Here is a 13457-nt window from a genome sequence, read left to right on the forward strand (position 1 = left end):
ACCAAAAATTTCAGTAAGTATATATGATCTACTGTACATAAAATATCAAAAAGTACACCAAATATGTGTTATATATACTGTAAATAAACTATCAAAATCTTCAGTAATTATATTTAATATACTGTACATAAAATATCAAAAATTACACCAAATGTATATTACACACTCTAAATAAAATATCAAAAAGGACAGTAAATATATATTACACTCTATTTAAAATATCAAAAACTACACCAAATATATATTATATAATTTACATAAAATATCAAAAGTACACCAAATATATATTATATACTGTACATAAAATATCAAAAAGTACAGTAAATATATTTCATATGTTGTACATATAATATTAACTAAAAGTACACCAAATACATTTTACATACTGTAAATAAAATACCAAAAATTACAGAAAGTATATATTATCTACTGTACATAAAATATCAAAAAGTACACAAAATATGTGTTATATATACTGTAAATAAACCATTAAAATCTTCACCAATTATATTTAATATACTGTACATAAAATATCAAAAATTACACCAAATGTATATTATACACTCTAAATAGAATATCAAAAAGGACAGTAAATATATATTACACTCTATGTAAAATATCAATACTACACCAAATATATATTGTATAATTTACATAAAATATCAAAAGTACACCAAATATATATTATATACTGTACATAAAATATCAAAAAGTACAGTAAATATATTTCATATGTTGTACATATAATATTAACTAAAAGTACACCAAATACATTTTACATACTGTAAATAAAATATCAAAAATTACAGTAAGTATATATTATCTACTGTACATAAATTATCAAAAAGTACACCAAATATGTGTTATATACACTGTAAATAAACTATCAAAATCTTCAGTAATTATATTTAATATACTGTACATAAAATATCAAAAATTACACCAAATGTATATTATACACTCTAAATAGAATATCAAAAAGGACAGTAAATATATATTACACTCTATGTAAAATATCAAAACTACACCAAATATATATTATATAATTTACATAAAATATCAAAAGTACACCAAATATATATTATATACTGTACATAAAATATCAAAAAGTACAGTAAATATATTTCATATGTTGTACATATACTATTAACTAAAAGTACACCAAATACATTTTCCATACTGTAAATAAAATACCAAAAATTACAGTAAGTATATATTATCTACTGTACATAAAATATCAAAAAGTACACCAAATATGTGTTATATATACTGTAAAAAAACTATCAAAATCTTCAGTAATTATATTTAATATACTGTACATGAAATATCAAAAATTACACCAAATGAATATTATACACTCTAAATAAAATATCAAAAAGGACAGTAAATATATATTACACTCTATTTAAAATATCAAAAACTACACCAAATATATATTATATAATTTACATAAAATATCAAAAGTACACCAAATATATATTATATACTGTACATAAAATATCAAAAAGTACAGTAAATATATTTCATATGTTGTACATATAATATTAACTAAAAGTACACCAAATACATTTTACATACTGTAAATAAAATACCAAAAATTACAGTAAGTATATATTATCTACTGTACATAAAATATCAAAAAGTACACAAAATATGTGTTATATATATTGTAAATTAACTATGAAAATCTTCAGTAATTATATTTAATATACTGTACATAAAATATCAAAAATTACACCAAATGTATATTATACACTCTAAATAGAATATCAAAAAGGACAGTAAATATATATTACACTCTATGTAAAATATCAAAACTACACCAAATATATATTATATAATTTACATAAAATATCAAAAGTACACCAAATATATATTATATACTGTACATAAAATATCAAAAAGTACAGTAAATATATTTCATATGTTGTACATATAATATTAACTAAAAGTACACCAAATACATTTTACATACTGTAAATAAAATACCAAAAATTTCAGTAAGTATATATTATCTACTGTACATAAAATATCAAAAAGTACACCAAATATGTGTTATATATACTGTAAATAAACTATCAAAATCTTCAGTAATTATATTTAATATACTGTACATAAAATATCAAAAATTACACCAAATGTATATTACACACTCTAAATAAAATATCAAAAAGGACAGTAAATATATATTACACTCTATTTAAAATATCAAAAACTACACCAAATATATATTATATAATTTACATAAAATATCAAAAGTACACCAAATATATATTATATACTGTACATAAAATATCAAAAAGTACAGTAAATATATTTCATATGTTGTACATATAATATTAACTAAAAGTACACCAAATACATGTTACATACTGTAAATAAAATATCAAAAATTACAGTAAGTATATATTATCTACTGTACAAAAAATATCAAAAAGTACACCAAATATGTGTTATATATACTGTAAATAAACTATCAAGAACTTCAGTAATTATATTTAATATACTGTACATAAAATATCAAAAATTACACCAAATGTATATTACACACTCTAAATAAAATATCAAAAAGGACAGTAAATATATATTACATTCTATTTAAAATATCAAAAACTACACCAAATATATATTATATAATTTACATAAAATATCAAAAGTACACCAAATATATATTATATACTGTACATAAAATATCAAAAAGTACAGTAAATATATTTCATATGTTGTGCATATAATATTAAGTAAAAGTACACCAAATACATTTTACATACAGTAAATAAAATATCAAAAATTACAGTAAGTGTATATTATCTCCTGTACATAAAATATCAAAAAGTACACCAAATATGTGTTATATACACTGTAAATAATCTATCAAAATCTTCAGTAATTATATTTAATATACTGTACATAAAATACCAAAAATTACACCAAATGTATATTATACACTCTAAATAAAATATCAAAAAGGACAGTAAATATATATTACACTCTATTTAAAATATCAAAAACTACACCAAATATATATTATATAATTTACATAAAATATCAAAAGTACACCAAATATATATTATCTACTGTACATAAAATATCAAAAAGTACAGTAAATATATTTCATATGTTGTACATATAATATTAACTAAAAGTACACCAAATACACTTTACATACTGTAAATAAAATATCAAAAATTACAGTAAGTATATATTATCTACTGTACATAAAATATCAAAAAGTACACCAAATATGTGTTATATATACTGTAAATAAACTATTAAAATCTTCAGTAATTATATTTAATATACTGTACATAAAATATCAAAAATTACACCAAATGTATATTATACACTCTAAATAGAATATCAAAAAGGACAGTAAATATATATTACACTCTATGTAAAATATCAAAACTACACCAAATATATATTATATAATTTACATAAAATATCAAAAGTACACCAAATATATATTATATACTGTACATAATATATCAAAAAGTACAGTAAATATATTTCATATGTTGTACATATAATATTAACTAAAAGTACACCAAATACATTTTACATACTGTAAATAAAATACCAAAAATTTCAGTAAGTATATATGATCTACTGTACATAAAATATCAAAAAGTACACCAAATATGTGTTATATATACTGTAAATAAACTATCAAAATCTTCAGTAATTATATTTAATATACTGTACATAAAATATCAAAAATTACACCAAATGTATATTACACACTCTAAATAAAATATCAAAAAGGACAGTAAATATATATTACACTCTATTTAAAATATCAAAAACTACACCAAATATATATTATATAATTTACATAAAATATCAAAAGTACACCAAATATATATTATATACTGTACATAAAATATCAAAAAGTACAGTAAATATATTTCATATGTTGTACATATAATATTAACTAAAAGTACACCAAATACATTTTACATACTGTAAATAAAATACCAAAAATTACAGAAAGTATATATTATCTACTGTACATAAAATATCAAAAAGTACACAAAATATGTGTTATATATACTGTAAATAAACCATTAAAATCTTCACCAATTATATTTAATATACTGTACATAAAATATCAAAAATTACACCAAATGTATATTATACACTCTAAATAGAATATCAAAAAGGACAGTAAATATATATTACACTCTATGTAAAATATCAATACTACACCAAATATATATTGTATAATTTACATAAAATATCAAATGTACAACAAATATATATTATATACTCTACATAAAATATCAAAAAGTACAGTAAATATATTTCATATGTTGTACATATAATATTAACTAAAAGTACACCAAATACATTTTACATACTGTAAATAAAATACCAAAAATTTCAGTAAGTATATATGATCTACTGTACATAAAATATCAAAAAGTACACCAAATATGTGTTATATATACTGTAAATAAACTATGAAAATCTTCAGTAATTATATTTAATATACTGTACATAAAATATCAAAAATTACACCAAATGTATATTACACACTCTAAATAAAATATCAAAAAGCACAGTAAATATGTATTACACTCTATTTAAAATATCAAAAACTACACCAAATATATATTATATAATTTACATAAAATATCAAAAGTACACCAAATATATATTATATACTGTACATAAAATATCAAAAAGTACAGTAAATATATTTCATATGTTGTACATATATTAACTAAAAGTACACCAAATACATGTTACATACTGTAAATAAAATATCAAAAATTACAGTAAGTATATATTATCTACTGTACATAAAATATCAAAAAGTACACCAAATATGTGTTATATATACTCTAAATAAACTATCAAGAACTTCAGTAATTATGTTTAATATACTGTACATAAAATATCAAAAATTACACCAAATGTATATTACACACTCTAAATAAAATATCAAAAAGGACAGTAAATATATATTACACTCTATTTAAAATATCAAAAACTACACCAAATATATATTATACAATTTACATAAAATATCAAAAGTACACCAAATATATATTATATACTGTATATAAAATATCAAAAAGTACAGTAAATATATTTCATATGTTGTACATATAATATTAAGTAAAAGTACACCAAATACATTTTACATACTGTAAATAAAATATCAAAAATTACAGTAAGTATATATTATCTAGTGTACATAAAATATCAAAAAGTACACCAAATATGTGTTATATACACTGTAAATAAACTATCAAAATCTTCAGTAATTATATTTAATATACTGTACATAAAATATCAAAAATTACACCAAATGTATATTATACACTCTAAATAGAATATCAAAAAGGACAGTAAATATATATTACACTCTATGTAAAATATCAAAACTACACCAATTATATATTATATAATTTACATAAAATATCAAAAGTACACCAAATATATATTATATACTCTACATAAAATATCAAAAAGTACAGTAAATATATTTCATATGTTGTACATATAATATTAACTAAAAGTACACCAAATACATTTTACATACTGTAAATAAAATACCAAAAATTTCAGTAAGTATATATTATCTACTGTACATAAAATATCAAAAAGTATACCAAATATGTGTTATATATACTGTAAATAAACTATCAAAATCTTCACTAATTATATTTAATATACTGTACATAAAATATCAAAAAGTACACCAAATGAATATTATACACTCTAAATAAAATATCAAAAAGGACAGTAAATATATATTACACTCTATTTAAAATATCAAAAACTACACCAAATATATATTATATAATTTACATAAAATATCAAAAGTACACCAAATATATATTATATACTCTACATAAAATATCAAAAAGTACAGTAAATATATTTCATATGTTGTACATATAATATTAACTAAAAGTACACCAAATACATTTACATACTGTAAATAAAATACCGAAAATTAACGTAAGTATATATTATCTACTGTACATAAAGTATCAAAAAGTACACCAAATATGTGTTATATACACTGTAAATAAACTATCAAAATCTTCAGTAATTATATTTAATATACTCTACATAAAATATCAAAAATTACACCAAATGTATATTATACACTCTAAATAGAATATCAAAAAGGACAGTAAATATATATTACACTCTATGTAAAATATCGAAACTACACCAAATATATATTATATAATTTACATAAAATATCAAATGTACACCAAATATATATTATATACTCTACATAAAATATCAAAAAGTACAGTAAATATATTTCATATTTTGTACATATAATATTAACTAAAATTACACCAAATACATTTTACATACTGTAAATAAAATACCAAAAATTACAGTAAGTATATATTATCTACTGTACATAAAATATCAAAAAGTACACCAAATATGTGTTATATATACTGTAAATAAACTATCAAAATCTTCAGTAATTATATTTAATATACTGTACATAAAATATCAAAAATTACACCAAATGTATATTACCCACTCTAAATAAAATATCAAAAAGGACAGTAAATATATATTACACTCTATTTAAAATATCAAAAACTACACCAAATATATATTATATAATTTACATAAAATATCAAAAGTACACCAAATATATATTCTATACTGTACATAAAATATCAAAAAGTACAGTAAATATATTTCATATGTTGTACATATAATATTAACTAAAAGTACACCAAATACATTTTACATACTGTAAATAAAATATCAAAAATTACAGTAAGTATATATTATCTACTGTACATAAAATATCAAAAAGTACACCAAATATGTGTTATATATACTGTAAATCAACTATCAAGAACTTCAGTAATTATATTTAATATACTGTACATAAAATATCAAAAATTACACCAAATGTATATTATACACTCTAAATAGAATATCAAAAGGACAGTAAATATATATTACACTCTATGTAAAATATCAAAACTACACCAAATATATGTTATATAATTTACATAAAATATCAAAAGTACACCAAATATATATTATATACTCTACATAAAATATCAAAAAGTACAGTAAATATATTTCATATGTTGTACATATAATATTAACTAAAAGTACACCAAATACATTTTACATACTGTAAATAAAATACCAAAAATTTCAGTAAGTATATATTATCTACTGTACATAAAATATCAAAAACTACACCAAATATGTGTTATATATACTGTAAATAAACTATCAAAATCTTCAGTAATTATATTTAATATACTGTACATAAAATATCAAAAATTACACCAAATGTATATTACACACTCTATATAAAATATCAAAAAGGACAGTAAATATATATTACACTCTATTTAAAATATCAAAAACTACACCAAATATATATTATATAATTTACATAAAATATCAAAAGTACACCAAAAATATATTATATACTCTACATAAAATATCAAAAAGTACAGTAAATATATTTCATATGTTGTACATATAATATTAACTAAAAGTACACCAAATACATTTTACATACTGTAAATAAAATACCAAAAATTACAGTAAGTATATATTATCTACTGTACATAAAATATCAAAAAGTACACAAAATATGTGTTATATATACTGTAAATAAACTATTAAAATCTTCAGTAATTATATTTAATATACTGTACATAAAATATCAAAAATTACACCAAATGTATATTATACACTCTAAATAGAATATCAAAAAGGACAGTAAATATATATTACACTCTATGTAAAATATCAAAACTACATCAAATATATATTATATAATTTACATAAAATGTCAAAAGTACACCAAATATATATTATATACTCTACATAAAATATCAAAAAGTACAGTAAATATATTTCATATGTTGTACATATAATATTAACTAAAAGTACACCAAATACATTTTACATACTGTAAATAAAATACCAAAAATTTCAGTAAGTATATATTATCTACTGTACATAAAATATCAAAAAGTACACCAAATATGTGTTATATATACTGTAAATAAACTACCAATATCTTCAGTAATTATATTTAATATACTGTACATAAAATATCAAAAATTACACCAAATGTATATTATACACTCTAAATAGAATATCAAAAAGGACAGTAAATATATATTACACTCCATGTAAAATATCGAAACTACACCAAATATATATTATATAATTTACATAAAATATCAAAAGTACACCAAATATATATTATATACTCTACATAAAATATCAAAAAGTACAGTAAATATATTTCATATGTTGTACATATAATATTAACTAAAAGTACACCAAATACATTTTACATACTGTAAATAAAATACCAAAAATTACAGTAAGTATATATTATCTACTGTACATAAAATATCAAAAAGTACACCAAATATGTGTTATATATACTGTAAATAAACTATCAAAATCTTCAGTAATTATATTATATATACTGTACATAAAATATCAAAAATTACACCAAATGTATATTATACACTCTAAATAAAATATCAAAAAGGACAGTAAATATATATTACACTCTATTTAAAATACCAAAAACTACACCAAATATATATTATATAATTTACATAAAATATCAAAAGTACACCAAATATATATTATATACCCTACATAAAATATCAAAAAGTACAATAAATATATTTCATATGTTGTACATATAATATTAACTAAAAGTACACCAAATACATTTTACATACTGTAAATAAAATATCAAAAATTACAGTAAGTATATATTATCTACTGTACATAAAATATCAAAAAGTACCCCAAATATGTGTTATATACACTGTAAATAAACTATCAAAATCTTCAGTAATTATATTTAATATACTGTACATAAAATATCAAAAATTACACCAAATGTATATTATACACTCTAAATAGAATATCAAAAAGGACAGTAAATATATATTACACTCTATGTAAAATATCGAAACTACACCAAATATATATTTTCTAATTTACATAAAATATCAAAAGTACACCAAATATATATTATATACTCTACGTAAATTATCAAAAAGTACAGTAAATATATTTCATATGTTGTACATATAATATTAACTGAAAGTACACCAAATACATTTTACATACTGTATATAAAATATCAAAAATGACAGTAAGTATATATTATCTACTGTACATAAAATATCAAAAAGTACACCAAATATGTGTTATATACACTGTAAATAAACTATCAAAATCTTCAGTAATTATATTTAATATACTGTACATAAAATATCAAAAATTACACAAAATGTATATTACACACTCTAAATAGAATATCAAAAAGGACAGTAAATATATATTACACTCTATGTAAAATATCGAAACTACACCAAATATATATTATATAATTTACATAAAATATCAAAAGTACACCAAATATATATTCTATACTGTACATAAAATATCAAAAAGTACAGTAAATATATTTCATATGTTGTACATATAATATTAACTAAAAGTACACCAAATACATTTTACATACTGTAAATAAAATACCAAAAATTACAGTAAGTATATATTATCTACTGTACATAAAATATCAAAAAGTACACCAAATATGTGTTATATATACTGTAAACTATCAAAATCTTCAGTAATTATATTTAATATACTGTACATAAAATATCAAAAATTACACCAAATGTATATTATACACTCTAAATAGAATATCAAAAAGGACAGTAAATATATATTACACTCTATGTAAAATATCGAAACTACACCAAATATATATTATATAATTTACATAAAATATCAAAAGTACACCAAATATATATTATATACTCTACATAAAATATCAAAAAGTACAGTAAATATATTTCATATGTTGTACATATAATATTAACTAAAAGTACACCAAATACATTTTACATACTGTAAATAAAATACCAAATATTTCAGTAAGTATGTATTATCTACTGTACATAAAATATCAAAAAGTACACCAAATATGTGTTATATATACTGTAAATAAACTATCAAAATCTTCTGTAATTATATTTAATATACTGTACATAAAATATCAAAAATTACACCAAATGTATATTACACACTCTAAATAAAATATCAAAAAGGACAGTAAATATATATTACACTCTATTTAAAATATCAAAAACTACACCAAATATATATTATATAATTTACATAAAATATCAAAAGTACACCAAATATATATTATATACTCTACATAAAATATCAAAAAGTACAGTAAATATATTTCATATGTTGTACATATAATATTAACTAAAAGTACACCGAATACATTTTACATACTGTAAATAAAATACCAAAAATTACAGTAAGTATATATTATCTACTGTACATAAAATATCAAAAAGTACACCAAATATGTGTTATATATACTGTAAATAAACTATCAAGAACTTCAGTAATTATATTTAATATACTGTACATAAAATATCAAAAATTACACCAAATGTATATTATACACTCTAAATAGAATATCAAAAAGGACAGTAAATATATATTACACTCTATGTAAAATATCAAAACTACACCAAATATATATTATATAATTTACATAAAATATCAAAAGTACACCAAATATATATTATATACTCTACATAAAATATCAAAAAGTACAGTAAATATATTTCATATGTTGTACATATAATATTAACTAAAAGTACACCAAATACATTTTACATACTGTAAATAAAATACCAAAAATTACAGTAAGTATATATTATCTACTGTACATAAAATATCAAAAAGTACACCAAATATGTGTTATATATACTGTAAATAAACTATCAAAATCTTCAGTAATTATATTTAATATACTGTACATAAAATATCAAAAATTACGCCAAATGTATATTACACACTCTAAATAAAATATCAAAAAGGACAGTAAATATATATTACACTCTATTTAAAATATCAAAAACTACACCAAATATATATTATATAATTTACATAAAATATCAAAAGTACACCAGATATATATTATATATTGTACATAAAATATCAAAAAGTACAGTAAATATATTTCATATGTTGTACATATAATATTAACTAAAAGTACACCAAATACATTTTACATACTGTAAATAAAATATCAAAAATTACAGTAAGTATATGTTATCTACTGTACATAATATATCAAAAAGTACACCAAATATGTGTTATATACACTGTAAATAAACTATCAAAATCTTCAGTAATTATATTTAATATACTGTACATAAAATATCAAAAATTACACCAAATGTATATTATACACTCTAAATAGAATATCAAAAAGGACAGTAAATATATATTACACTCTATGTGAAATATCGAAACTACACCAAATATATATTATATAATTTACATAAAATATCAAAAGTACACCAAATATATATTATATACTCTACATAAAATATCAAAAAGTACAGTAAATATATTTCATATGTTGTACATATAATATTAACTAAAAGTACACCAAATACATTTTACATACTGTAAATAAAATACCAAAAATTACAGTAAGTATATATTATCTACTGTACATAAAATATCAAAAAGTACACCAAATATGTGTTATATATACTGTAAATAAACTATCAAAATCTTCAGTAATTATATTATATATACTGTACATAAAATATCAAAAATTACACCAAATGTATATTATACACTCTAAATAAAATATCAAAAAGGACAGTAAATATATATTACACTCTATTTAAAATACCAAAAACTACACCAAATATATATTATATAATTTACATAAAATATCAAAAGTACACCAAATATATATTATATACCCTACATAAAATATCAAAAAGTACAATAAATATATTTCATATGTTGTACATATAATATTAACTAAAAGTACACCAAATACATTTTACATACTGTAAATAAAATATCAAAAATTACAGTAAGTATATATTATCTACTGTACATAAAATATCAAAAAGTACCCCAAATATGTGTTATATACACTGTAAATAAACTATCAAAATCTTCAGTAATTATATTTAATATACTGTACATAAAATATCAAAAATTACACCAAATGTATATTATACACTCTAAATAGAATATCAAAAAGGACAGTAAATATATATTACACTCTATGTAAAATATCGAAACTACACCAAATATATATTTTCTAATTTACATAAAATATCAAAAGTACACCAAATATATATTATATACTCTACGTAAATTATCAAAAAGTACAGTAAATATATTTCATATGTTGTACATATAATATTAACTGAAAGTACACCAAATACATTTTACATACTGTATATAAAATATCAAAAATGACAGTAAGTATATATTATCTACTGTACATAAAATATCAAAAAGTACACCAAATATGTGTTATATACACTGTAAATAAACTATCAAAATCTTCAGTAATTATATTTAATATACTGTACATAAAATATCAAAAATTACACAAAATGTATATTACACACTCTAAATAGAATATCAAAAAGGACAGTAAATATATATTACACTCTATGTAAAATATCGAAACTACACCAAATATATATTATATAATTTACATAAAATATCAAAAGTACACCAAATATATATTCTATACTGTACATAAAATATCAAAAAGTACAGTAAATATATTTCATATGTTGTACATATAATATTAACTAAAAGTACACCAAATACATTTTACATACTGTAAATAAAATACCAAAAATTACAGTAAGTATATATTATCTACTGTACATAAAATATCAAAAAGTACACCAAATATGTGTTATATATACTGTAAATAAACTATCAAAATCTTCAGTAATTATATTTAATATACTGTACATAAAATATCAAAAATTACACCAAATGTATATTATACACTCTAAATAGAATATCAAAAAGGACAGTAAATATATATTACACTCTATGTAAAATATCGAAACTACACCAAATATATATTATATAATTTACATAAAATATCAAAAGTACACCAAATATATATTATATACTCTACATAAAATATCAAAAAGTACAGTAAATATATTTCATATGTTGTACATATAATATTAACTAAAAGTACACCAAATACATTTTACATACTGTAAATAAAATACCAAATATTTCAGTAAGTATGTATTATCTACTGTACATAAAATATCAAAAAGTACACCAAATATGTGTTATATATACTGTAAATAAACTATCAAAATCTTCTGTAATTATATTTAATATACTGTACATAAAATATCAAAAATTACACCAAATGTATATTACACACTCTAAATAAAATATCAAAAAGGACAGTAAATATATATTACACTCTATTTAAAATATCAAAAACTACACCAAATATATATTATATAATTTACATAAAATATCAAAAGTACACCAAATATATATTATATACTCTACATAAAATATCAAAAAGTACAGTAAATATATTTCATATGTTGTACATATAA

Source organism: Pan paniscus, chromosome 17 (assembly GCF_029289425.2).
Source record: "Pan paniscus chromosome 17, NHGRI_mPanPan1-v2.0_pri, whole genome shotgun sequence".
Lineage (NCBI taxonomy): Eukaryota > Metazoa > Chordata > Mammalia > Primates > Hominidae > Pan > Pan paniscus.